At 37.6% G+C, this 27815-nt stretch overlaps 1 long non-coding RNA gene across 1 annotated transcript in view; it reads right to left on the reverse strand.

The window, feature by feature from the left end:
• Positions 1–3275: 3275 nt before the first annotated feature.
• The window catches only part of LOC130214814 (uncharacterized), an 80529-nt gene continuing 55989 nt past the window's right edge, over positions 3276–27815 (reverse strand). The window contains exon 3 of the long non-coding RNA XR_008835638.1: positions 3276–3502. This is a non-coding gene — a long non-coding RNA (uncharacterized LOC130214814). The remainder of the gene's footprint in view (positions 3503–27815) is intronic.

Genomic DNA, 27815 nt, shown 5'->3' on the forward strand with positions numbered 1-27815 from the left:
CAACTTTGAGGAATACGGACAGGCGATGTCAGGCGTTTGTTCTTGTTGCTTGGGGAATGGACGCACGCAATTCGGTGAGCGAGAGCGACTCTCTTCAGATCAACACGCATGATCGCGTTCATCAAATCTGCTTAAACTAAGCGTTCTAAAGCGTATTTTACAAGCAAGGATTCTGACACAACAACGTGAAGCAGATGCTTTACAAAAGTTGCATGTAAGAGGGAAACACGTCAAACTTAATGACACATTTGAGGTCTCTGACATAATCTGAGACTTTCAATGAGTAAGTACATGGACACCAATGCTCCGATTTTAATATTATTTAGAAAATACTCTGATTTAAAGTCTAGACTATCATGTAAACAGGGATTTTTGATAACCTTAAAAGGACCACAGACACCTTAAAATTAGATATTTCTCTACAGTAGTATACTAATAACAAACAGGTAGACCCCTTGCATACTGCGAACCACATTTAGACATCCTGTGCTCTTTCAATAGCCCCTTTCACACAATGATACCAGTAAATATCCAGAACATTTCCGGAACGATTTACCAGTAAATTCATAAAAAAGGTGTTCACACAGGCAAGGACGTTTCGTAATTTTTCCGGAAAAGACCATTCACACATCCCTTCCAAAATACCGGTATTCTGACATCATTAACCAGAAATGACCTATTAACGGATGCGCTTGTATTTGTAAACATAGAAGGGGTCGGCCTTTTCTTGATGGTTTCACTTTTATTTAAAGCTTTAGCATTCATGCAGCTGCTTTGTGAGACATCCAAAGGCAGAAACACGAACCGCAGCTAAATGTTTACACACTTAATCTACATTACAAATTATGTGGATGGATAAGTATTGTGAACAACTTCAATGAAAACATACGGAGGAACACTTTCAGGGGCCTGTTTCAGTAAGGTCGTTCAACCAACTCTGAGTTTAAACTTGAACTCTGAGTCGACTTACCAAGAGATTAAAAACTCAGAGTTTTCGGTTTCAGAACAGCTGATCTGAGAATCAACTTGAGTAGATCAAGTCAGAGATAAGCGCGCACAGGGCAACTATGAAAAGGAATTATCAATGGAGCGCAGATATTACGAGTGACCAGGGATCACAGTTTGAGATAAGATTTCTAAAGATGAGTTTTTAATAGATTTAAAAGTGCACTTGTGTGTGTCTGCCTTTTTATTAATCAAGTGGTAGAGTTTGATATGACATTTAGAATGTAAGCAGTACTAAAAACTAGTAATAATCCCATTAATCTAGTTACAGTAGATATACCTGTTGAAGGTCAGCGAATTTAAGCTAATTATTCATTAAAAAAGGAGAAATGTAGGCAATAGCTATGTTTTCATCCAAAAATGCTAATTAAATTTATGTGCAAAACTGGATTATTGTATAAAGGATGGGCTTCTTCACGTGCACAAGCGTCCAGCAGAGCTTGAAGGTACTGTAAACAAACAACAGTTTATCATAAGCATTTTTTCGATAATTTTGTACACAGTTGGCATTAAGAAGAAACATAGAAACGTGATCGGACTAACATCTAGCAGCTGAAAGTGTCTGGAAAAATATTCAAAGGCTTTTGTTTTCGCGGACGTGAATGCGTCCTGTGTGGTCTTATTGGCTGGAGTAGATGTCTCACATCAGCGTGTTCTAGAGGTGAACGTGCTCTTTCTGGCAAACTTCCTTCTGTGTTCACACAGCACAGCGTTCCAGCAAATTAACGGTAATGTTACAACTTCTCTTTCCGGAAAATTCCCGGAATTAATTTTTACCGTAATTTTCAAAAAGAGGCTGTTTACTGTACATATGCAGGCCTTTCCGGAAAATTGCCGGTTAATTTCCGGAAAGGTCTGTATGTGTGAAAGGGGCTAATAACACAAAGAACATCGACAGCATTCTGAGTTCGTACAAATTCAGTCACGGTTAAAGGAGGCGTGGTACCAAACCCCACCCCTAAACCCAACCATCACTGGGGGATGAACAAATTATTCTAAATTGTACAAATGAGATCCTACAAATTCATATGAATTCATTGAAAATTACATTGTTGTCATAGATTGATAACAATAAATTTGGATGTGGAGATTTGGAAATTTGGACCTGTTCTCATATTGTTAATAAAATATTAAAAGCAATTGATTAAGGAAAATTCTTAAACATAGCCCCCCTTAAATACAGTGTTTTCTTAATCACTATCAAACAGCCAAACCTAAACATATTTTACATTTGTTCCACTCCTCCTTTTTCAAAATACAGGTTTCTTTTACAAAGAATTTTTTAAATAGAGACCCTTTTACAAACACATCCTTAAAACAGAATCGCAATATCAATAAGTTTTCCTCTTATTTTGAATAATGCATGCATGAGACTTTAACGATAGGCCCAAATACTACCAGTGAACACAATGCCTATGGGGAGGAAGGCGGACAGACAAGCAATTAAACATCTCTGGAAAAGTAGGGCAAGCCAAAATTACACACAAGCCATGACTGTGTCCTGCTGGAGTCCCTAAAGACAAAATCAGGAGCCAAGAATTACCGAAAAGGTGGAAAAGAAGCAGGCACATTCAAAAAGCCTCTCAAGGACAACTACAGATGGAAAAAAAAGACTTGGCTAAACATTAGCACAGCTATTGAAATATTTGAATACCGTAGAACACAATTGACCCTATTTAGGACACATCTACATTACACAGTTAAATACAGAAAACGTATTAATTATTTGTGCTAACAAGAGCGGTTGTGTAAGTCTTTAAAGATGGGTTTCAAGTGTAAGTATTTGATCATGATTCTCTTGTCATCTCTATGCAAACTACAAAAACACAACTTTGTGATAAATGAGATGCTAAATGTATTAAATATGAATATGTGAAATATGTTTGGGTGTAAATACAAGCTAGAATAACCCATGTGGTTCCTATTCTTTCTGAAATCAAAGAGTTGGAATATGATCTGGTAATTATGACTGTGTTAGTGGGAAGTAGGAAATTGGGAATTTCCGATAGCATGTGAATACAGGATTATACAAACAGGGAAACAATATAATAAGCTCAATTAGATAATCATCTATGGTAACAGAACATTAGCCTAACCTCAGTACAACAGTCAGAGAAAACAAAATAGACGCAACATGACCGTATTACATCAAAACTCACAAATATAAAATAAAATCAACCTGAAATAGCATTTGAAAATAATCAAGAATTACTTGTATATGTGTAGTAAAACTGAATATCTAGCAGTCACAAATATATATTTTGAAGAAAGTATATTATTAAATAATTATAATAATTACAAAAGGTATTAATAAGAAATTAGTATGTTGGCGCCAATAGCCTAGTGGTTGGTGCGTCGACATATAGCACCCAGGTGCTTGCTGCGACCTGAGTTCGATTCCTGGCTTGAGGTCCTTTGCCGATCCTTCCCCTCTCTCTGCTCCCCACACTTTCCTGTCTGTTAATCTCCACTGTCCTGTCAATAAAGGTGAAAACCCCTAAAAAATAATAAGAAGAAATTAGTAATTAAATAAAGAGATGACTTTTGAAGTTTACTTACAAACACCCCAGAAGTTTTTAGAGAAATATTCAAGATGTTCAGGGATGCATTTCCCAAATAACGACGTAACTTACGGCTGAACTATCATAGTACGATTCATCATTTGGGCAAAGAACGATGTAGTAACGAGTGTTTCCTGAAACCCGTAGTTTCTCAGTCGCAGATCCATCGCTTGAACCACGTTAGTTATAACATAAAACGCCCATAATGATGCTCTAAACAGGGTGGACTAACAACTTCTTTAGAGAAGAACCCCATCATTTCTTTGTGCAAATTATATTGTTTTACACGCACACGCATTTAAAAAAAAATACAGTATTAGCTTTGGAAAAAACATGCACTCGCTTTCCATATTAATTGAAATATATGTAAATGGCACATGTAGGGCCTGTGTTTGCTTTAGAAATATTATTGAGAACATTACATATTCTATTCTAAATTAACATAAAATCACTTACAAAAGCTGACACATATTCTAAAATCATATAAATAAATAAATAAATAATCAGGCTATTTATTAAGGAATGCAATTTAATATTTATTATTTATTAGGAAATGAAAAAAAATCCTACTTCAATAATAATAACAATCATAATAATAATATTAATGATTATTATAATTATGTATTATTATTATTATTATTATTATTATTATTATTATTATTAAGTAGGATCTTGTTTATGTAATTATTAATTGATTTTTTAAAAGTCTACTTTTACAATTTGACATGCAAAACACCTGCAGAAATGTTCTAACCAACAGGCCCGTGTCTTATACAGCAGTGTTTCCCAACCTTTTTTGTGCCTGAGACCCCCTTTTCCCTGAGAAAATATCAGCCTGATCTCACGAGGAAACGTAAGTATTTTACGTTTTGTCAGTTCAGTGGCTAATTTGTACAAATTCGTACGAGTTCAGTCATACGAAATTGTACGATTTTAAAAAGGAGGCGTGGCACGTAACCCCACCCCTAAACCCAACCGTCATTGGAGGATGAGCAAATCGTACGAAATTGTACGAATTAGATCGTACGAATTCGTACAAATTAGCCACTAAATCAAAAAGTTACGAATTGCCGCGAGATTGTGTTGGAGAATATTGTAAGGCCCCCTCCACATTTAATGATATTATCGCTCATATAAGTTTGCAGTAGGTATGTCAAAAAAAGATGATTTGTTTGTTACTATATCTAGATATGTTTATGCACAAATAATAGCCTAAAGTAAAATGTAAAAGCAAAACATCAGTAGGCCAGTAGTTTTGGGTACACCTTGCAGTATTGAGGTAGGGATGAGGCGTCTGCAAATGTCTTATTAATTTGGACGCTCTCATGCATTCGTCAGCAAGAACTTTGACGCAGATAATGCACGGTGGCTGGGTCAGGGACTCTTTGCTTCGAGAAAATAAAATAAAACCATAGTTCAGGTAACTATCTTGGTGTTTCCAGTATTGCTAGCGCTGTGACCCAAAATGTTTGGAGCTTCCTCACCTGGGTCCAGTATGCTTGGGTCATTATTATTAGCTGTTGAAGGCAAATCAGTGAGACTTTTTTTCTGGAGTACGAATTACAAATTTGTCAATTTTTTTTGGTCAGCCAGGGGATAAAATGAACTAAGGCAACATGATCGTTCTCCTAATTGTCCACTGCTAAATTAAAAATAAATTAAATAACATGACCCCCCACAGAGCTTGCTGAGGCCCACTTGTGGACCAGGACCCACGCTGCTGATATACAGTACAGATACTTAATATATAAAATACTATAAATTAAAAGCATTAACATATGCTGTTTTTTTGTTTTCACAAGCTTTGGAGACGTAACGTAATTTCCGCTTTTAAATAATAGGTCACCTTTAGCTTCCGTCATTAGCCACGGCTGTGTTCAAAAGGACATCAATGTTTTCAAAGTGCACTGCAAAGGGAGCGCAATTGTAAACATGAAGATCGCTAAAACTGAACTTTGAAAATACTTTGAAAGCAAATTACACCTAAGAGAGATGACCTTAATGCTTTTTATTTAATCATTCCAAGTTTAAATGTTAGAATGTTCTAAATAAATAGGGCATAGTTTAGGGCAAGTTTGGGACACGAATGTTAGTTGGTAAGATGGATTTGGGAAACACCAAATCAACGAACAATGTTTGTAACGACACAACTTGCGACCTTAGTTGGCTATTGATAATTTTTGGAAACGCACCCCAGTTCAACTTTTGTGAAAGCTTGATTACGTCTCAGGAGGTATGGAAAATACAGCAAAATACAGTATGAGCAATTACATTTTCTTGTTTCTTCCTTATAGAGAATCCAAAAAGAACAAGACCCATGAGAGCAGTGTTCAAAAAGAACCCTTAACTTGTTTTATCATTGATTTGTATGCAACACATAAGGACATTCGCAAATCCTGAAGGTTTTAGATTTAAGAGAATTTAAGGAAGCATAAGGTGTAGATCAAGGTACTGTGGAAAAAATCAGTCAGAGACAAAAAATCCTCACGCACGCACATTGAGATTCTGGAGACAGGATCAGGCAAAAACCAGATATGTTTACTGTCAGTTTTGTAAACTGGGTTACAGGGCAGGCCAATCATTATGGGCGTTCTTGCTTATCTGTGAGAACTTTTTTGCTGGGGAAAGGTATAGTCCAGGGGACCACAGAAGATGAAGACACCAGGAGACGAGGAGATATAAACCTCCAGGTACTGTAAGAAGCAATACTGAAGTCAGGTAAGCTCAAGGGTGTGAATCATAGACCAGGCACTAGGTTAGTGAAGTGACTGCATGTAAAAGGGACTAATGAGGGAATGCACAGGTATGATGAAATAAAAAATCATAGGAATAAAGCTGCGGTAACACTGCACTTTTTGCACCATAGACTTCTGTGCTACAAGTTTCGCATTCGCGTGATGAACTTTGACCTGCAAAAATTCCATCATGTAATTGCGTGAGACCAAAAGAAGATCAAAACATGACCTCTCTGTAAAGAAATTCAGCAATCGCTCACTTTATTAATGTCTAATCATCTTGTTTTATCCCAGCCATATCGCAGTGCCGTGTGACAGAATTTCACATGTTCAAACTCTAGTAGGAGCGCAGCTTATGAAAATGATTTGTTATTTATTAAATTACCCATTAATTGTGTTTTATTTACGTTTACCCCTAACGCAACCCTAAACCTGTTGTTCAGTAATTGTATTGTTGTAACTTCTGGCCGCAGCTGTATCCCTTCTAGACTTTAGTCTAATATGCATTTTAATTTAGTTTGAAGTTTTTTGCTTGTACAGTGGCCCTGAATTGTCAAAACACCTCTCAAAACACCTTTTCAGATGCAAAAACCAAAACAAATCAAACCCGATTCTATTTTTTTTTTTTTTTTGATGGATGACAGTTTCGGAAGCAGTATGTCAGTACGATTGACACAACCTGACGTCATTTTTTTTTTTTTTTTACAAAAATTACGAAAGAAATTTTTTAATTCAGTGTGCAATTGCAGATTTATTTTTATCAAACTTCATTTCTCAAACAGTCATTTTTTGTAAACTAAATTATACTTTAATATAAAATGAATCCCCTGCTTAACATATTTGCTATTCAAATGAGCAAAAATTTGGTTGCAATAAAAACCTATTTACTTTGAAATCATTACAATGTAAACAACCAACAAGTATTTTACACTTTACATACACACAAAACAGGTACTTGTCACAATACAAAATGGCCAAAACAAAGTAAAGTACTTGAAATGTACTTTAAAGTAAAGTGATCTTGAACTGAATTAATGTGACAACAGAATTGTCTAAAAATGTTAAGCATTCTACAGTGCATCCAGAAAGTATCCATAGCGCTTTACTTTTTTCCACATTTTTTGTCACAGTCGTATTCCAAAAAGGATTAAATTTATTTATTTCCTTAAAATTCTACACACAATACCCCATAATGACAAAAAAAAAAGAAAGAAAAAGCAATTGTTGCAAATTTATTACAAATAAAAACCTGAAAAATCACGTGTGCATAAGTATTCACAGCCTTTGCTCAATACTTTGTTAATGCACCTTTGGCAGCAATTACAGGTTGGCAGGATGGCAGATTGGATGGGAAGCGAACGTGTACAGCCATTTTCAGATCTCTTCGGAGATGTTCAATAGGATTTAGGTCCGTGCTCTGGCTTGGACATTCACAGAGTTGTGATATTTTAGCGGTGTGCCCAGTCTGAGGTCAAGAGCACTCTGAAGCAGGTTTTCATTCAGTACATGCATTCATCTCTTCCTCTATCCCGACTAGTCTTCCAGTTCCTGCTTCTGAAAAACATCCCCACAGCATGATGCTGCCACCACCATGCTTCACTGTAGGGATGGTATTAGCCTGGTGATGAGCGGTGCCTGGTTTTCTCCAAACGTAACGCCTGGCATTCACTCCAGAGAGTTCAATTTCAGTCTCATCAGAGCAGAGAATTTAGTTTCTTATGGTCTGAGAGTCCTTCAGATGCCTTTTGGCAAATTCCAGGCGGGGAGTCACTCTGCCACACAGGCCTGATTCGTGGATTGCTGCACAGATGGTTGTCCTTCTGTAAGGTTCTCCTCTCTCCATAGAAGAATACTGGAGCTCAGACAGAGTGACCATCAGGTTATTGATCACCTCCCTTACTGAGGCCAAACATCTTCCACTTACGGATGATGGAGGCCACTGTGCTCACTGGAATTTTCAGAGCAGCAGAACATTTTCTGTAACCTTCCCCAGCCTTGTGCCTTGAGACAATCCTGTCTCAGAGGTCTACAGAAAATTCCTTTGTCTTCATGCTTGGTTTGTACTTTGACATGCACTGTCAACCCTGGGACCCTATATAGACAGGTGTATGCCTTTTCAAATCATGTCCAATCAACTGAATTTACCACAGGTGAACTCCAATTAAGCTGCTGAAACATCTCAAGAATGATCAGTGGAAACAGAATGTACCTGAGCTCGATTTAGAGCTTCACGGCAAAGGCTGTGAATACTTATGTACATGTGATGTTTCAGGTTTTTTATTTTTAATAAATTAGCAATTTCAAAAACTCTTTTTTCACGTTGTCATTATGGGGTATTGTGTGTAGAAACTTGAAGAAATAAATTAATTTAATCCATTTTAAAAAGTGAAGCACCATGAATACTTTCCGAATGCACTGTACAAGTGCACATTTAATTATTTGTACTGGTAAGATTATACAATAAGGTTGAACTAGTTAATGTATTTACTAACATGAACAAACAATGAACAGTGCATTTATTACAGTATTTATTACAGTTATATATGTTTGTTAACGTTAGGTAATGAAAATACAGTTGTTCGTTGTTAGTTCATGTTAACTCACGGTGCATTAACTAACGTTAACAAGCATGAATTTCATTCATTCATTTTCCTTAGCTTAGTCTCTACTTCAGAGGTCGCCACAGTGGAATGAGCACGTGTTTTACACAGCTGATGCCCTTTCAGCCGCAACCCAGTACTGGGAAACACCCATACACTCTCATACACTACAGACAATTTAGTTCATCAGTTCACATATAGCGCATGTGTTTGGACTGTGGGGGAAACCAGATTACTTTTGCATGATCTGGAGGAAACATGGAGATCATGCAAAAGAAACACCAACTGGCCCAAATGTTAAACTCTGATTAATAAATGCTGCACAATACATAGTTCAGTGTTTCCCAACCCTGTTCCTGAAGGCACACCAACAGTACACATTTTCAACCTCTCCCTAATCAAACACACCCGAATCAACTCATCATAACATCAGAAGAGACTCCAACACCTGAAGTTAATGGGTCAGAAAAGGGAGACATCCAAAATATGTACTGTTGGTGTGCCTCCAGGAACAGGGTTGGGAAACACTGACATAGTTTATGTAAGTAAATACATTAACTAACATGAACTAATGAAACCTTATTAAAGTGTGACCAGTTTACAGTGGACAAAAACAACAAGCATAAATGAATGCTTTAACATATAACTACTGAGAAATGCAAAGCCATATCGACATACACCCTCCCACTGTTAGCCAGTTTTCAGCAGAACACAGCGAGGGGAAAACACAAGAGCCTGAAAGTGCCTGGAGAAGGCAGTCTGCTTAAATTAAGGTTTAGCAAATTGTGATGTTTCACTGTTGCTATGGAGGCAGCTGAAGCACAGAGCTTTCATGGCTCACCACAACCTGTGGCAATGCACTTGTGACGCAAGTGCTGCAAAGCAAAGTGGAAAAACAACACATCAGTACTTGTAAGTTTATTAATTAACACTAAGTGACAAAACCAAAACCGTACCTTGTTTTTTTTTGTAGGATGAAGACTCTAACGACATAGGACAGAGATGTGTCTTCTATGACCGTTTTCACAGGCAATTTCATAGTGGTGCTTGTAATCTGTAGTGCCGAGAAATAGTAATAATGCTGCCCTACTGGTTCTCATCCGTACTTAAGCACTGTGACAGATCCAGTTGGACTTATTGAGTCTTCTTGTCAGACTGGGCTTTACAAGCATGCGTGTCATGATAAATGTCACTTTCATTTGCATAAGAAGATGAATTTGTCATATTATGCCTGCAGAAGCTATGGATTAACAAATGGATTGGCTCTCTCTCAAGGTTACAAAATGTGTGTGTGTGTGTGTCCTTACAAAAATTGCTATGGTAAATAAACTCTGTAGTAACCATGTTTTATTGGTTTGTACCGTTGTTTTAAAAATATTCTTGAGATCATGGTTTTAATGTTGTAATATTGTGGTACTAACACACCTAGTGTTGGGGAGTAACTTGTAACTAACAGCATTACGTAATTTAATTTCAAAATAAATGTAACAGTAATTCGTTACAGGTACTGAAAAAAAAGTGTAATTAAATTACAGTTACTTGTGAAAATGTTAAAGATTACAAATGGGGTTACATTTAAAATTTTTATTTTAAAATCTTTTAAAATATGTTAAATAATAATAATCTGTTGCTTTGCCTGTTTTGGATATGCATGATGCCTTCTGCTAAGACTGTTTATTAAAGGGCTCATAGTTTACCTCTTTTTTATGATTTAATATTAATATTATGGTTCTGAGTGTGCCAGTTTAGGTTCAGTTTAAACACAATTCAGATTGTTTTATTATAATGTGTTAAAAAGTGTCATGTTGGGGGCGTGTCCACAGTTCGCTGATTTAGGGGTGTGTTGCTTCACATGTAAATTAGTTTCGGCTTCCCGCCAACGTAACAAGGGGGCGGAGCCATGAGCTCACCCGCTCTGTGTTTGCAACAGAGTCTGACAGGCAGACGGAGAAAAAGCTGGAGTGAGATGATCCGCATTCAGTCGTACATGTACGACTCTGACACAGACCAAGCAGAAAGTACAAAATCATTTGTGTCTTTGTACAGTTTTACAACCAACTGTGTGCTAGTTTCAAGTGCCGAGCTTATACACAGAAACAAATAACCACGCACACTGAATTAACTTTGACTGAGGCACCGGATGCGCTGCTCGAAGCCGCGACACGGCACACCAGACACTCTCTGTGGCGCACCAGAAACATGAAGTGTCCCGAATTGTCGCGCCACGCATTTTTGAATTCTAAACATAGGTGTCTGCAGCGGTCCGCGGCGCTCAGCCGTCGACTTGAGTGTACCCTGATAGAAACCTATGTTTAGAATTCTAAAATGCATGCTAGTTAAGATCACAGGGAGCTTCTGGAATCACGAGAAATGCAAACGGCTGAAGTATAAGGTAGACTCGATGAGAAGTACACATGTTTGCAAACCTACCTAAAGATACAACCAATAATTCCGATTAGAGTGATAATGTGGAGAATATTGATCTTGTGTTGAGCCCAATGAGCCTTGCATCTAAAAATACAGCAAGCATGTTCCGTTAGTGATATCACTTCGACTCACGCTGAAAATGCGGACGTGAATAAACAAACTGAGGATATGATGACGTGCCTGTCAATCAATACTGGTGGGCAAGGGGACCGCTCTCCTATGTAAAGTTTCGGTCGGTTTGAAAACCGATCCAATTGGTCCACCGTTTTTTATGTTGTTAAATTGAAAAAAAAAAGCACTGGGTGTGCTTATATCACCTCAATAGGACAGTCTATACACCATACATGCACATATGTCTGTCTAAACAGCTTGAAAAGTAGATTTTTTACCATAGGTGCCCTTTAAAGCGGTGCTATTTTGATGCTTTTGATTGGTTTTCCGGTTTGATATTGCGACATACTTGCCGCTGAAAGCATTAGGCTACTACAACCAGTCTGAGAGCTGCCACCATGGTGAGTGATAAAAATGCATTTCATTGCTGAAAATTGATTTCATTCATTCATTTACTGCCGCTCTTCTGGGGCCGGGTCGCGGGGGCAGCAGTCTTAGGAGAGAACCCTAGACTTCCCTCTCCCCAGACACTTCCTCCAGCTCCTCCGAGGCGTTCCCAGGCCAGCCGAGAGACATAGTCCCTCCAGCGTGTCCTGGGTCTTCCTGAGGCCTCCTCCCGGTGGGACATGCCTGGAAAACCTCCCTAGGTAGGTGTCCAGGAGGCATCAGAAACAGATGCCTGAGCCACCTCAACTGACTTCACTCGATGTGGAGGAGCAGCGGCTCTACTCCGAGCTCCTCCCGGGTGTCAGAGCTCCTCACACTATCCATAAGAGTGCGCCCCGCCACCCTTCGAAGGAAACTCATTTCGGCTGCTTGTATCCGAGATCTCGTCCTTTCGGTCATGACCCATTAATTGATTTAATTTCAGCTTGAAATCCAAGAAGGGCACAAATACAAGAGTTCAGTGCAAAATTTGTTTGCCAGCTGTTAAAATAATTTTGACATCAAAGACTTCAATATCGAACCTTAAGCATCTGCAGGTATGTAACCTAGCCTTTATTTTATAAAAGCAAAGGGATTTTGTTGTTATCGGGAGTGAACAGAAATAAAAACAGACCCTTTCATTTCGAATGAGATATATTATGACTCACAAAGTTATCGATTTGTGAAATTCAGCGCACCAACAGACTTTGCTGGCCAAAGCAATTTTATCACATTAACAGGGTTGGGCAGTAGTGTCGCTACAAGTAGTGACGCTACTAGCTTAACTACGTTTCTCAGTAGCGTGGCACTACTTTCTAAATCAAATATCTTTTTAGTAGCGAAGCTTTTTTTTAGTCAAGTAGTCAAAGTAAATCCATATAATGGCGAGAATGAAGATTTTTTCTTCTACCTATTTTTCAGTGGTCGACAACAAACTTTTTAGTGCGTTACTACCACCTCTCCCTCTGGTTGGTGACGTCACCAATCAATTACGCTAACACGAGAAATTTGCTTAATGGAAAGATGACTGAGGGAGAGGAGTATGTATATATATATATATATATAGTTTACTGTAGTAAAGGCTGAAGTATACTATGGTAATTACTATTTGTTTATGATTGTTACTAATGATACTACATTATGTAGTGTAATTTATTAATGAAGAGTTGTAAATATATATACAATATGAAAAAAATTTGATTTTGTAACAGCTGTAAACAATCTTTTTGTTATAAGGTCTGGTTTTGTGGTGGCTGTGCTTAAAAATTAAAATAATATATTCTTAATTCAAGTGATGAAAGATTTAGAAATTCTAACAGTAAACAGAGCTACTGTAAGGTCATATCTGCTTGGTATAAATGCTTGAAAATGATTTAGTTGAAAATATCCATTATAAACTTAAAAGTAATCAAAAAGTAATCAGATGTAATCAGTTACCTTACTTTTATAAAGTAATCGAAAAGGTACACTACTTATTACATTTTAAATAGGGTAATTAGTAATCTGCAATCGATTACATTTCCAGAGTTACCTCCCCAAAATTGATAACACCATGACTGTAGTTACCATGGTTTAAAAATGCTTTTGCTGTAGTACTACTTTATTATTGGTACTGCAGTAAAGCTAAAGTAATTATACAGTAAATTATTTGAAAGAGAATATGTATAAAAATGTGTACTAGTATGATTATTAAAAAAATTCAACTACAATTTTAGTAAAATAATTGGTGATAAAGCACTGACGCTATAGTAAATCTATGCTTCATTTTGTAGTTACTATGGTTTTACTTTAAATGCTGCAGTAAGACCATGGTTCATTTTGTACAGTAGTTATTGCATTACTTTAAATGTCTTAGTAAAACTATGCTTCATTTTGTAGTTACTATAGTTTTAATTTAAATGCCATAGTGAAACTAGAGTACATTTTGTGGTTACTATGGTTTTATTACAATTGGATTATTTTCATAAGGGTGGTCCTTTTCACCACATTGTGGAGACCGAAAATCCACACAAGTATGGATGCAGAATGTGAGGGCTGAGAGGATACAGTATAAAATCTATGGGAAGCCTCCATAAAACATGAAAATGTGTGTACTTGTGTGCGTGCGTGCGTGTGTGTGTGTGTGTGTGTGTGTGTTTAATGGTGTCCTGCTGTGTTCCTGTCACCCAAAAGCTGTTGCCTGGCCACAAGGAGAAAGGTAGCAGGTCATCTGTCAAGACTAAATAAAGTAAACAAGGTTAAAACAAAATCACAGAACAGCACAAACTTCCTGAAAGCAAAGCTCCACAACAGCAAGTTTTTTGTTTTTACACAGATGACTCATCTCATCAGGAGCCTGCTGATGCAGAGCCCCCCCCAACAGGGTCCCAACAGATTTCTGATTGTGACATCTGTCACCTCATTTTAGGCAACAGTGTAGTTTGGCGCTCAACTGTAGCACGAGATCTTTCACTTTACATAGTCAGAACTTGACAAACGCTACAGGCGTTTCAGGCACAAATAATGAAGTCAACATGAGATGGCATTCGCAACCCTAAACTACTGTAATGCCATATTTCAGCATGAAATGGGATGATCAATGAGCAAAATTTAAATATATACAGTACTGTGCAAAAATCCTAAGCACTATGACAGCTTTATTGGTCTAAGACTTTGGCACAATCTATAAACAATCAGTGTCTTTATTAAAGACCCCCTAATATGGGTTTTTGAAAATGACCTTCCATGTAGTGTGGAACAGCTTTAAGTGAAGTGAATATTAGGCTTAAATCTGAAAGTGCACAGTGTTTAAAACTATTGATTCATCTATAAAAGAGCCGACTCATAGAGCTTCAAATGAATCATCTTGATAACGAGTCTTTAGGCGTGCCGGCATGATGTTGATACGGAACTTAAGCCCCGCACATTTGTTGCACGTAAAAACCCGGGAAAATTGAAATCTGCGACCTGCCCACAAACAGTAGCAAAGAAAAAGGAAGACAAACACTGTAGCAGATCCCGGTTGAATCATGTCGCGAAGACGCTGTGCTCAGCTGGATATTATTGGAAGTGTGAGGGGAAAGTTAGTTATTTTATCTACCCAAAGATGAAACTGTGAAGAGTCATTGGTTGAGGTTTATTTTTGCAAAAATACCTTAGCATTATAGCCACAGCCTTGTGCTGTGTTCTCATCGTTTTTCTGACGAGTGCTTCGCAATCTACACGCTTAAAACGGGGGATTCGTCTGCCATTTGTTAAAGGAAGGATCAGAAAAGACTATTGATGTATGAGACTTTGTCAAAGCTTGACAGGAACTTTACAGTACACAGTTTATGGATCAGTTTCTTCTTCTCAAGTGTAAGTAAGTGCTATTAAAATGGCTGCCTCCTTGTTTTCTCTAGCTTACAAATGATGTATTTAATTGTGTTTTGTTACTTGTAACCGCTTGTACTGTATCTGGTTAACTCTATATTCTCATATCGTGTCTAATGCCATGTTGAAAACGCGATTGTTTATGGATTTAAATGCAATTGTGAGCTCACGATCCTCTGCCCTTTGTCATTGCTCTGGACACAGTCAGCTGTACGTGCGACGGTCAAGTTTCAAAATAGTTCAACTTTTTCGTGTGGATTAATACTGAATGTGTGTCACTGTTTTTATGGTTAAGAATAGAGCAATTTGCTGGTGTTTAAGTGCATTGCTTTAATGCACTCCTGCATTGGGCTCACACACATGCCTGCCAACATTTGTCCCTGAAAATCCGGGAGACCGGGGTGTTAGGTTCGGGGGTGAGGTGTCTGAATAACACTGTTGAGAACCGGGTACAGTGTACTGTGGTGTTAGTAACTACTATGAAGCATGTTTCGGATTACCGCTGCGATTGGATCCTATACCAATGTTGGTGACCTGAGGGTTTCACAGACTGAACCAAAATGCTGGGGACCAGGGGGAGGGGATGGTTGAAATTATGGGAATTTTCTGGGAGAAATAACAAAACGGGAAGGTGGTGGAAGATGGGTCTAAAATATGGGAGACTCCTGAAAAAAAACGGGAGTGTTGGCAGGTACAGTATGCTCACACATACACTCCGCACTCTGACTACTTCAATATTGTTGATAAGCCATGGTGGGTATTTCTCTCTGTCTCGCGCTGAACGCTGTCGATCAGTCACAACAGACTGCCATCAGTCCAATCAGCGCAGATTAGCATCATGCTAAGGAGGGATTTGGGAACAAATGAATCGCTGAATGATTCATATGGGAGTCGTTGGGATATTTAGATCAAAATAAATGCATATTATAAGACAATGACAGTGTTTTTTGACTTTGCATGCATATCAGTCTGTTGTTGGAGACCCCCAAAACCAAAATGCGACCCTTTGAATGTGTAATAGCGGCTTGTAAAACAAACAAAATTATATACATAGGAAATATGTACAAAAAACAACAAAAAATGTACAAAAAAACTACTTTTCAAGCTAAAATCTGTTTAATGTGGCTTCCCTTGTCATCAAGCACAGCTTAAACTGTTTTGTTCTTATTGTCCTGACATTTTCTGAAATAAAGTGTTGTATAATCAGGCTTCTTTTAGCACTTTCTTCTTCAGGTTTAGAGTGTCTGATCTTTCTTTTCTGTCCAGGTGATCTCATACAGCCTGTTTAGGCCATTTCATGTTTCATCAGCTGTTTTCTTTCTCCAAATAGAATTTCACAGCAATTAGCGGATCATTATCATGCTGAAAATATAAACTATCACCACTCAAGTCCTTTCCAGAAAGAATGGCAGATGACAGATTAAACCCTATCTGTACTTTTCATCATTCACAATTCCACAAATTCAGACAATATTGCTAAAACACTGGTAGAAATGCAGCTCAAACCATGACAAACAGCTTCTCTCCAACATGGTTTTTCCACATGTCAAACAATTATACCAAAATAATTTAAATTCTAACCTAGCCTACCTCCTATCCTAAAAAAAACCATACATCAACCGAAAGGTCATTTATTCAGCCTGTATAAATCGTAATTTTAAAAACAAAGACACTTATGGCTGGTTTTTGTGGAAAATGGTCACATATATCCATTATATCATCAGTAAAACTACTGATTTAATGTTGGACTAAAACTTTTGCACAGTACTGTTTATATATATAGATATATATATAAAAAAAAGAAGTGTGCTTATACTGAATCCAAACTTGTAGACTATTTCAAATCTTAGTATTATTTAAAAATATACAAGAAGAAGATATTAATGAAATAAAAGGCCACTTAAACACGTGAGCAGAGTACACTGACACCCCTACACAGATATGTGCAGTATACTGTATGAGGTGGTAGCCATTGACTTACTTTTTGCATCACAATGGTTTCAGCTAAAATCCTCTAATGTTTTACTGAGAGAAAAAAGTCAGTTTCATCTTGGATGCCTTGTGGGAGAGTAAAATACAGCAAATCTGAGAACAATCTCTTTAAGTACTTGAAAATAAAGACCAAATTGTTATACAGAGTATATACAGCAATCAGAGAGGGAAATTCAATACCTTTCAAGACCTTTTTTAAGACTCTTTCCATACATTTTAAAACCTTTAGCCACTTAAGGTTTCAACTGGAAACACTGGCGAGATTTTAACGTACAGTTTATTTACTAAATATTAATTTAAGAAACGAATCCAAAAATAAAACATTATTCATATACTGAATAAAAATCTATTAACTAGTTAATTCAGCAGGTTGGCGCCGATATAGAGCTGCCAAAGAGCATAGAATCACCAAGAGGCGACACTCTGTTGCTATTTGGTAAACCGCCACTAGATGCCGCTAGTGTCATACGGTGGCCATTTTGGAATGAAAATTCCAATAGGAAAACAGCACGAATAACTAACACTAGACAGAATATTGAGTTAAATATGAGTTCAAATGACTACATCTCCTTTGAAAAGTAACATTTTAAAACATTTTAAAACAATATCCCAATGAAAAAAATGTTGACAAGTTTAATACATCTCATATCTAAAATATCTGTTTCACATATAACATAAACGTAAGGTTAACAAAATAACAAATGCTATTTTTTTGTTCTACTCAAATTAGAGTGAAACAAAAATGAGTACACACAACAAAAACTACAACAAAAACTACAGTATCTGGTAGTTTGTATGGCCTCATTGTGTGACAGCATTAAAAATCATGAGTAAAATTATTTATAAAAACAAAAAATAAAATTAATTTGGAAAAAGTAGCTTTTTTAAATAAAAACTTAGTCTTTTTTTAACAGACAACACTGAAAAAAATACTATGTACTATTATAATATAATACTCTAACAAAAGTACTGTTAATCTGTTAATAACATCCCATTTTGAAAGTCATGTTAATTTAATTTGACATGTCAGTATTAATATGTATTATTCCAGTGTGTAAACTATTAAATTAAAGTCATTTAAAGTAATTTCACCTAAAAGTGACAGTTTCAAGAAAACAACTATGGTTAATATATTAAAACAAGTCTGTAAAATAAACTATTAAAAGTGCTGATGATCACCAGTCTTCTGACTGTAAGTGTTGTATTGTCGTCTTTCAGGTTGTATTTCAGCTTTGATGTGCTTTTTAAATGAATAAATACGAAACAAAGCAGCTGCTTGCCATCGCGACAGCAATAAGATCCAATGGACGGCCGATCACTTTCACTCCAGAATGGCGGAATCGCTGGGCTTTTAAGCTCTTTGGAGCTGCTGAAATAATGGTGTTGCCTTGGTTACTGCAGTAAACAAAGCAGCATGATGTCAAATCTATCAGGATTTTATTGATTTCGTAAACTACACAGCATCCTGATATTCACAGATTCAGGCAAACTTTAACATGCAACTAATGTCAAATGTAATGCCTTGCAAAATAGCATTTAAGACTTTTTAATACTTTTTAAGGGCCTTACATTTCTCCACATTGATTTATCAACTTTTAATATGTTTTAAGACCCCGCGGACCCCCTGTTATAAAATACATTGTCACATTGGATAGATATTAAAATATATTAGGTAGGTGTTCTAACTCTGCACATATTAGCAGCCAATGAAATCATCCCTACTGAAAAAAACAGCTTAAACCAGCCTAGGCTGGTTAGCTGGTTTTAGCTGGTTGACCAGCCTGGTTTTGGAGGCGTTTTGGCCATTTCCAAGCTGGTTTCCAGCCATTTCCAGCTTGGTCTTAGCTGGTCAGGCTGGAAAATGACCAGCTAAAACCAGCTTGACCAGCCTAGCCAGGCTGGGAGCCCAGCCAAAACCAGCTATGTCCAGCTTAAACCAAGCTGGTTCTAGCTGGATTTAGCTGGTAATTTTCCAGCCTGACCAGCTACGACCAGACTGGAAATGACTGGAAACCAGCCTTATAATGGCCAAAACCCCTCTAAAACCAGGCTGGTCAACCAGCTAAAACCAGCTAACCAGCTAACCAGCTTAGGCTGGTTTAAGATGGATTTTTCAGCAGGGATAAGTTTTAATGGATCGTTGGTAATGACGGAATTGAAAACTGCTGCATGTAAGAGCAGTAGGCATCAGATAGCAATACAGTTCAGTGGGCTTTGCACTTTTTTTTCCAACCTCAATCGCCTTATCAGAGCCTAGGAGGGCTATTAACCCAGATCTAGTGGGAGAACAATCACCAGTACAGCTCTTACACACTGAATCTATTCTGAGACATCGGTTCATCAGTGTCTGAACTGCAGCAGTTGTCTTTGTGTCAGCTCTTCATAGCCCTGCTTCGTTCTCATTAATTAGCATAGTCAATTAGCAATTAAAATAGCTGTAAATGAAACCTTCTTCTTTCCACCCACCTCTAGGCACAAGAGAACAGTTCAACATTCCTGTCAAATTCAATAGAGATGGTGCAGTGTGAGCGGCCCTTTCATTGAGATGTGAACAAAGAGCTGCTTTTATTATTGAATTGGGCAAGGCTATTGCTCGTATAAGTCAGGGTGATACAGCATATGCTTTTAAATATGACATCTAAGTTTCAAATGTTAATAAAGGACATTTTTAGAAACGCATATTGTGGTTGGAAAAAAAATCGACACTCTGTTTTAAATTGTGATTTAAAATGTGATTTACTACCTTTTTATAAAATAGCTACAGGTTTGATGTGGTGTTCCCAAAGGAAGACTAAGCAATCACAAATGGCTCCTTCCACTGAGTGGTAAGGTACGGTTCAGTACCGGTCACCTGCAGGCTTGTGTCTCCACTTCCAAAGAGTACCAATGGTTCCCTTTTGGTGGGCCTGGTGTACAATAGAGTTTCAGTAGACGTCATTCTTGCTCGAAATGTCAAAGTAAAGCTGAACGGGTCGTACACTTATCATATGAGAAGCACTTCTCACAAAACAGAGGCTTTACACACATAAATACTTGTGTATAAATGTTCATTACTAACCTTTCTATGAACATGATTTCATTAACATAACAGATCAATGCTAGCCTGATATAAAAACAGCCTACTGTAATGTCTGCGATTATATAAAATAAATAAATGCAACATATATGAATACATACAGCCCCTTACAGTCTCTGATATGTTACCAATTGCAGAAAAAAACTACACACAGCATAGATTAAGTCCTTAATTGGGTTCAAAAACCACATGCAACATACAGTATAGCCCACAGTCAGAGAAACCCTCTCATATGTGTCTTTAATCTTCACCAGCACATGTAACCTCTTGTTAGAAAGTAATTCCGTCATTCAGAGTTCATAATAGTCCAAAAGAGGATGAAAATAGTTAAACATGGCAGTTTGTTCATGTTTTAGGTTGCTGAAAGAATCATTTGCTCCTTTGTTTTCGAGCTTCACTCTGGCGTTCGTCCATTTCTGAAAGCATCGGATGTCATAAGCACTTCAATAATCATGCACATGTTATTATCATCAGCTCAAGAAGTTCGTTATTTCAAATATAGATGCATGACGAGCGATTGCGAGCTCTCTGGAGAAAATGAAGCCGATTGCGCTTTTAGATGGCCTCGTAAACAAGAGGACATACTATGGATTTAGCTCTTCTTCTTGATGTTGTGGCTGTTCATTGTTTGAGCTCGGGTCGACCATAGCTCGTTATTATATGTATATATTATTACTGTGTAATGTCTCGGCGGTGTATCTAAAAATTCTACTTCCTTTGTTTTAATTCTCCTGGTTTGTGCACGCACTAGTGACATGTGTTTGTAAACCAATGGCATACAGCTGTCTAGCTCTGCCTTTTGGTACCCTTTTGTTGTGCCTGCTTTAGAAAGGGTGCCTAAAAAGTGGTATGGTACGATTCGCTTTTTGGTACCTTTTGACAATGGAAACGGTGATAAAAGTGTACGGTAAATGGGACAAAAGTATGTTACTGTTTAAAGCATTGGTGTCAAACTGAGTTCCTAGAGGGCCGCAACCTTGCGTGGTTTAGTTCCAACCAACACAATCTCACGGCAATTCGTAACTTTTTGATTTAGTGGCTAATTCGTACAAATTCGTATGATCTAATTCGTACAATTTAGTACAATTTGCTTATCCCCCAATGACAGTTGGGTTTAGGGGTGCGTTAGGTTCCACGCCTCCTTTTTAAAATCGTACAATTTCGTACGACTGAACTCGTACGAATTCGTACGATTTAGCCACTAAAATGACAAAACGTAAAATACTTACGTTTTCTCGTGAGATCAGGCTGGTTCCAACCCAGCTTCAACACACTTAAGCTGCGGTCACACTGGACTTTTTTCCCCATAGACTTCCAGTCATACGCACGCGAATGTGTCAGACCGGAAATGCAAGCTCGTGCGACAAGTTTTGCAGTTCGCTGCATTGCAAAGTTCAAGTTTGGTGAACTCTGACCTGCGAAATCGCATCACTTGACTGCGTGAGACCAATCGAAGATCAAAACATGACCTCTCTGGACAGAAATGTAAAATATAGAGCTATCGCTCGCTTTTTAAAATGTCTACTCATCTTGTTTAATCCCACCTCTTTTCAAAGCAGCGTACTACAGAATTTGGCAAGCTTAAGCGCTAGTGTGACCGCAGCTTTACCTGTAGGTTTCAAACAACCCTGAAGGACTCAGTGAGTTTGATCAGGTGTGTTTAATTAGGGTTAAAGCTAAACTGTGCAGAGCTGCACATTTCTTTCAAGTATTGTTTGTCAGTTGTCGTGACAAGTTGTTCAGGATAATGTGCTTAAGAACTGTCAGAACTTTTAAAAACTATATGCTTTTAAAAACTACATGTTGTAAGCTCATCGAAATAATCGCAGCTTTTGCGATTTAAAAATCGCTCCCTTTTAAATTGCAATTTTTGGTTTTAATATGATTAATCGTGCAGGCCTAAGACAATAGGAAAGATACAAACAGAAAACCCATGTTTATGCATAATTTTAGCATTCTTAGATTCTACACAATCGTCTCAGTGTCTAAATAAATGTAATGTTCACTGCAAATTTAAATATAAATTCTTGTCACTATTGAGGCGCTTATACATTGCATGGTAGTGTGGTTTAATTTGACGTTGTTCATATTTGGGGGCTTTTCCAATGCATTCTATACAGTACCAGGTAATGTTTTTTTTTTTTTGTACCACCTTGGCTACTAGTCGTACCATTACCAAAACATGACATATATCTAACCTGCTATATTTAAAAAGTCACCACCTGAACCCTGGGTAAGGGAATGTTTTACATGTATATTTTAGAAGTGGAGTTAGGACCAAATATTATTATTTTTTATATATAAAACTTATTTTTTTTCAAAACCTTGGAGAAGGGTTAGCATCACTTATGCAGTGTCACATTGCAGTTCCAAACAGTGTGAAACAATACAGTGTTAGAATGTTACTGCTGCTTAGTAAGCGGCAGATGATCATGTGCCTCATATTTAAATACTTTGACTTCTTTCAGCATTTGAATATTCATTCATTTATTGTCCATCCAGGAAAAGTGTATTGAAACTGTTGACAAAAAGCTATATAATGAGAGTGCTGTAAGAATCAGACTGCAAATAACAATTTATTTATTTTTTTTTTTTGGAATGTACAGATGACAAGTACAGTATCAACATATACAATAAGAAAACCATCTGGCAACCTCCTGTTCTCCCTCGTGAAGCAAATACAGAAGTATCTGAATCAGCAATTCATCGAAATTCTGTTAGTCCTGGCTCCATAATAGAGCACATTTCTATTGACCCCACTTTTAAAATGGCCATCTTTACTTAAAAAAGAGGTTTACAGCCTGGTACTAAGAACGATTTTGGTTTATATAGCTAATATTACCATTCATGACAACTGTGAGGGGGTGAATTTTTTTTAGAACTCATCCATTTCGTTTATATTGACTTATATTAAATCAGCATAATTAAGGGCGTGGCCACTTGAGTGACAGCTAGGTCTCGCTGGTCGCCGTCACTTCACCTCAGCTGATTAGCCGCTGAACTCGGCATATACATTGCATTTATGTTTTGTTTTATGTGGCTTTACACAGTCAGTTGCCTTTTGGAATTATTTCTTACAATTATCAGATGATATGGCATGCTGTGTGCACTTTATTGTACTCACAAACCATTCACGTGGCCTCCATTTCCCAGGTGAGTGAAATTATATACGTGTAAATCATTTCTATGTTGGTTTTATTTAAGATCATTTATCATTTATAATATTCTTTAGAACTTTAAAGCACTCCAGATTCTGACAGATTGGTTAGCTGTAGGCTCTAGAACAGGGATCAGAAACATTGTCATATAGTTATGCCTGGATTTCATAAACCATGCCAAACAAGCTTTATAATCAATCACCAGCTAAGTGTGAACTCTTGAAATTTCATTGTGGACTGTATAATATTCCAACACAATCTCACGGCAATTCGTAACTTTTTGATTTAGTGGCTAATTCGTATGAATTTGTACGATCTAATTCGTACATTTTCGCACGATTTGCTCATCCCCCAATGACGGTTGGGTTTAGGGGTGGGGTTAGGTGCCACGCCTCCTTTTTAAAATCGTACAATTTCGTATGACTGAATTCGTTCGAATTAGCCACTAAACTGACAAAACGTAAAAAACTTACGTTTTCTCGTGAGATCAGGCTGGATATTCCCATATCACATAGGCTCTAGTGTTCATTTTTATTATATTTTGAATGATCAAATATCCGCAAATGTCTATACGGATCTAAATGTAACACTAAATTCGCAGACTAACAGCTTCATAATATGTGACAATAATAATTTGCATGGTTAGATGTTATGCCAGTTAATTAGCTATCATTTGGTTGAACATGTTGGACAGACATGTTACTTTTAGGAGACATTCTCTCATGAAAATTCTTACTCGATCTGTCAAAACATAAAATCTCCAACTCCAAAGTGCAATATTCACACCGGTGCTGTGATTGACAGACACACACACAGCAAAAAGATTAGATTCATTTGCACTGAGAAGCTGTGTCGGACGCTGAACCCACATAAGAATATACTTTCAATGTTTATATAAAACACTTTCAATGTTTATAGAACATTACAAGTGCACATTCAGAGAAATTAAATGCGCTACTTTTCACAAGGCTGAGGTCAGTGGTAGGTCAGATCTGTCTGTCTGGGCAGGTTAATGTGTGTCACTGATCCAGCACACTGGGCTTGTCATCTAACACTGTCGTCCGTCCATCTGTTAGTGTTTTTCATCCAGCATGAAAAGATCAGAATGCTAGACAAATAACAGATTTTATGCCTGTCGTTTTTTTTATCTGCCAGGACATATCAAATGCACAAATTTGAACAAAATCTGCCTACATAAGCAGAGCGGCCTATGAACTTATTGCGAGTGTTGAAGCTGGCTTCTGCTGAAGAAACTGCAAACTATCTTCAGTAAACTTTATTTATTTATTTGAATCTCTGACTCTGGCTCTTCTTCATCTGACAGACTGATCATTCTTTGGGTTAAACTGTAAAAAATCCCTACATTATTGTTGTACAACATCACAAAAATGACCGTTATTTGCTATCAGTGCAGATTGTTTTTTCCCAAAGGTTGTTCTCCAGTTTTTTTTTGGTTCCTTCAGTGATGCTTCTGGATTGCTGGTTGGGGCCAGTGGAGTTGCTTAAACTGAAACAGAACTAAATCAGTTTTAGGCCTAATCCCAATTCTACCCCTTAGTCCAGGGGTCACCTATCTCGGTCCTGGAGTGCCGGTGTCCCTCCAGGGTTTAGCTCCAACTTGCCTCAAAACATCTACCTGGGTGTTTCAAGTAGTAAGACCTTGATTAGCTTGTTCAGGTGTGTTTGATTAGAGTTGGAGCTAAAATCTGCAGAACACCGGCCCTCCAGGAACAAGTTTGGTGACCCCTGCCTTAGTCCTTGCCATTACCGTTTTGCGCGTTCATGTGAGGGGGTAGGCGTAGGGCTAAGGGGAAGGGCTAGAATACCCCTCGAAAGAGAGATTTATCAGTACCAAACTCGAAACCAAGTGGTAATAAAATTTCCAATAATACACCAGCTACAACGGCAGCATGGCTGCACCTGGAAGTCAGGAGATGCACAAATTAGTATTTTTACGAATTTTTTTGACAACCAAGCATATGTTTTAATACATTTATAAAGGCATTCATGTTTTACCATAATGCTTTAAAAAAAAAAGTATTAAATAAAAAACGCTAAATCTGTAATCCCTAATAATAACTCTTCTATAGTAATCGCACAACATTCTGTCACTCGATGACACTCAAATACCCTGTCAGAAAAGTCTAGTGGCTGGGAATGGGCTTTTTACAGTGTCTGCTATAATGTTAATGTTGTTTTCGTGTGTTTACATAGATTAATATGGTCACGGTGTAAATGCACAGTACAGTTACGATCTTATTGCCACATTAGATCATTCAGCCTGATCTCACGAGAAAACGTTTTTTACGAATTCGTACGAGTTCAGTCGTACGAAATTGTACGATTTTAAAAAGGAGGCGTGGCACCTAACCCCACCCCTAAACCCAACCGTTATTGGGGGATGAGCAAATCGTACTAAATTGTACGAATTAGATCATACGAATTCGTACAAATTAGCCACTAAATCAAAAAGTTACGAATTGCCGTGAGATTGTGTTGGATCATTATGATAATATAATATATGCCTTCAGTAATGTCCTGAAGATAAACCAAAACCATAAAATAACACAACTGGAATAACTACAGCAGTCGCGATCGTCTGATCTTATATGAAGCAAAAGATCACGATGACATACGATGAAGTGTGCAGGTGTTGTAGTGCTGTCCCATTTCTTAGGAGTAAATTTTGAAGCCCTTACCCTTCACGGGGAAGGGGTAGGGGTACAAAAATAGAATTGGGATTGGGCCCTAATCTAACTAAAACTACACTTGTATTCTACCCACAAAGTCTTACAAAGTGAAATATTATGTTTTTCATCCTTTTTACTTTTCATTTTCGTAAATCTACAATATGCAAAGTGCTATAAAAATGAAAAATACCACGACATGAAGTTTGTCACATGAAGTTGCATAGAAGGTGGCAAGGGGACGGACAATAATAAGCAGCATAAAGTTCATTCATACATTTTCCTTTTGGCTTAATCCCTTTATTAATCAGGGATCACCACAGTGGAATGAACCGCCAACTAATCCAGCATATGTTATTATGCAGCAGATATCTTTCCAGTCGCAACCCAGCACTGGGAAACACCCATACACTCTCACATTCACACACATACACGATGGCCAATTTAGTTTATTCAATTCGCCTATAGCACATGTCTTTGGACTGTGAAACCGAAGCACCCAGAGGAAACCCACGCGAACACGGGGAGAACATGCAAACTCCTCACAGAAATCCCAACTGACCCTCGAATAAATGGCCATCTTGCTGTGGGCGACAATGCTATCCACTGCACCACCATGTCACCTGCAGCATAACGTATTAAATGAAATATTTCTGTTGAAAAGATCCAAGATGTCTGATAAATACTGCATCCAACGCAGCACACATTCCCTGTGAAGTATGCAGAAATGGACAACAGGAAGCAACAACTATTAACACACCTGCTGTATACCCACCTCATTCAGAAGATCTCATATTCATTCACAGAATGTGCTCGTTATATAATTAAATAAAAAAGTTTAGTATCTAAATATTTTCTACAAGTCTATTTGTTGAACCACAGAAGTGTGTACAGCCCAGATGTGTATTTAGCATATTTTCATAGAACCACATGTAAATGTAAACGCAGGCATGCTGTGAAATCTATAGCTATTCATGGAAAAATCCTGCTCACAAGTTTTCACCTTCTGCTTGTCACCTAACACTCCTCAGCAGAGCATCTCACCTCCAAGTCTGCTTCACACACTCACACTGCAGTCTTTTTATATCCCACAGCCGCTGGTGAATAAGAATCAGACAACTCTGGAAAGTATGTCCTCTAAATACTTGCCGTATGCTCAGTGTAAATGCTGTTGAGTGTTCCATGTGTTCTTTCATTTGTTTTTAAGAGGTTGTTCGACTAAACTCACATAGTCGCTCACAACAACTCCATGAATAAAATGATGGATATGACATCCCATTTTTACTAGCTACTGCTAATAAATACACACACATGTATGTCAGTTTCAGATGGACTATAGTGTGCTTAAAGCTAACACTAATCTAGACTTTCCATGTATCTTGACTAAACGGAATATATATTTGATGTCGAGTTGCTACTTGGTATGCTAGTGTGAAGAGGATCAGGGCTGCGTTTCCCAAACAACGCCATACCTACCATAATAGTTGCTTTGTTGCAGATCCAACTTTTGAACCACGCTAGTTATAACATAAAATGTCCATAATAGTGCTCTAAATGGGGTGGACTACCAACTTCTTTACATATATATATCCTCATTTCCTTTCTAAAACTATCTTCGTCTGGAAGAAACCCCCCCCCCCCCCCTCCTCTTCTTCCACCTTTATCCAGAATGGGTGGCACGGCGGC

The sequence above is a fragment of the Danio aesculapii genome, chromosome 21, assembly GCF_903798145.1.
Source record: "Danio aesculapii chromosome 21, fDanAes4.1, whole genome shotgun sequence".
Classification (NCBI taxonomy): domain Eukaryota; kingdom Metazoa; phylum Chordata; class Actinopteri; order Cypriniformes; family Danionidae; genus Danio; species Danio aesculapii.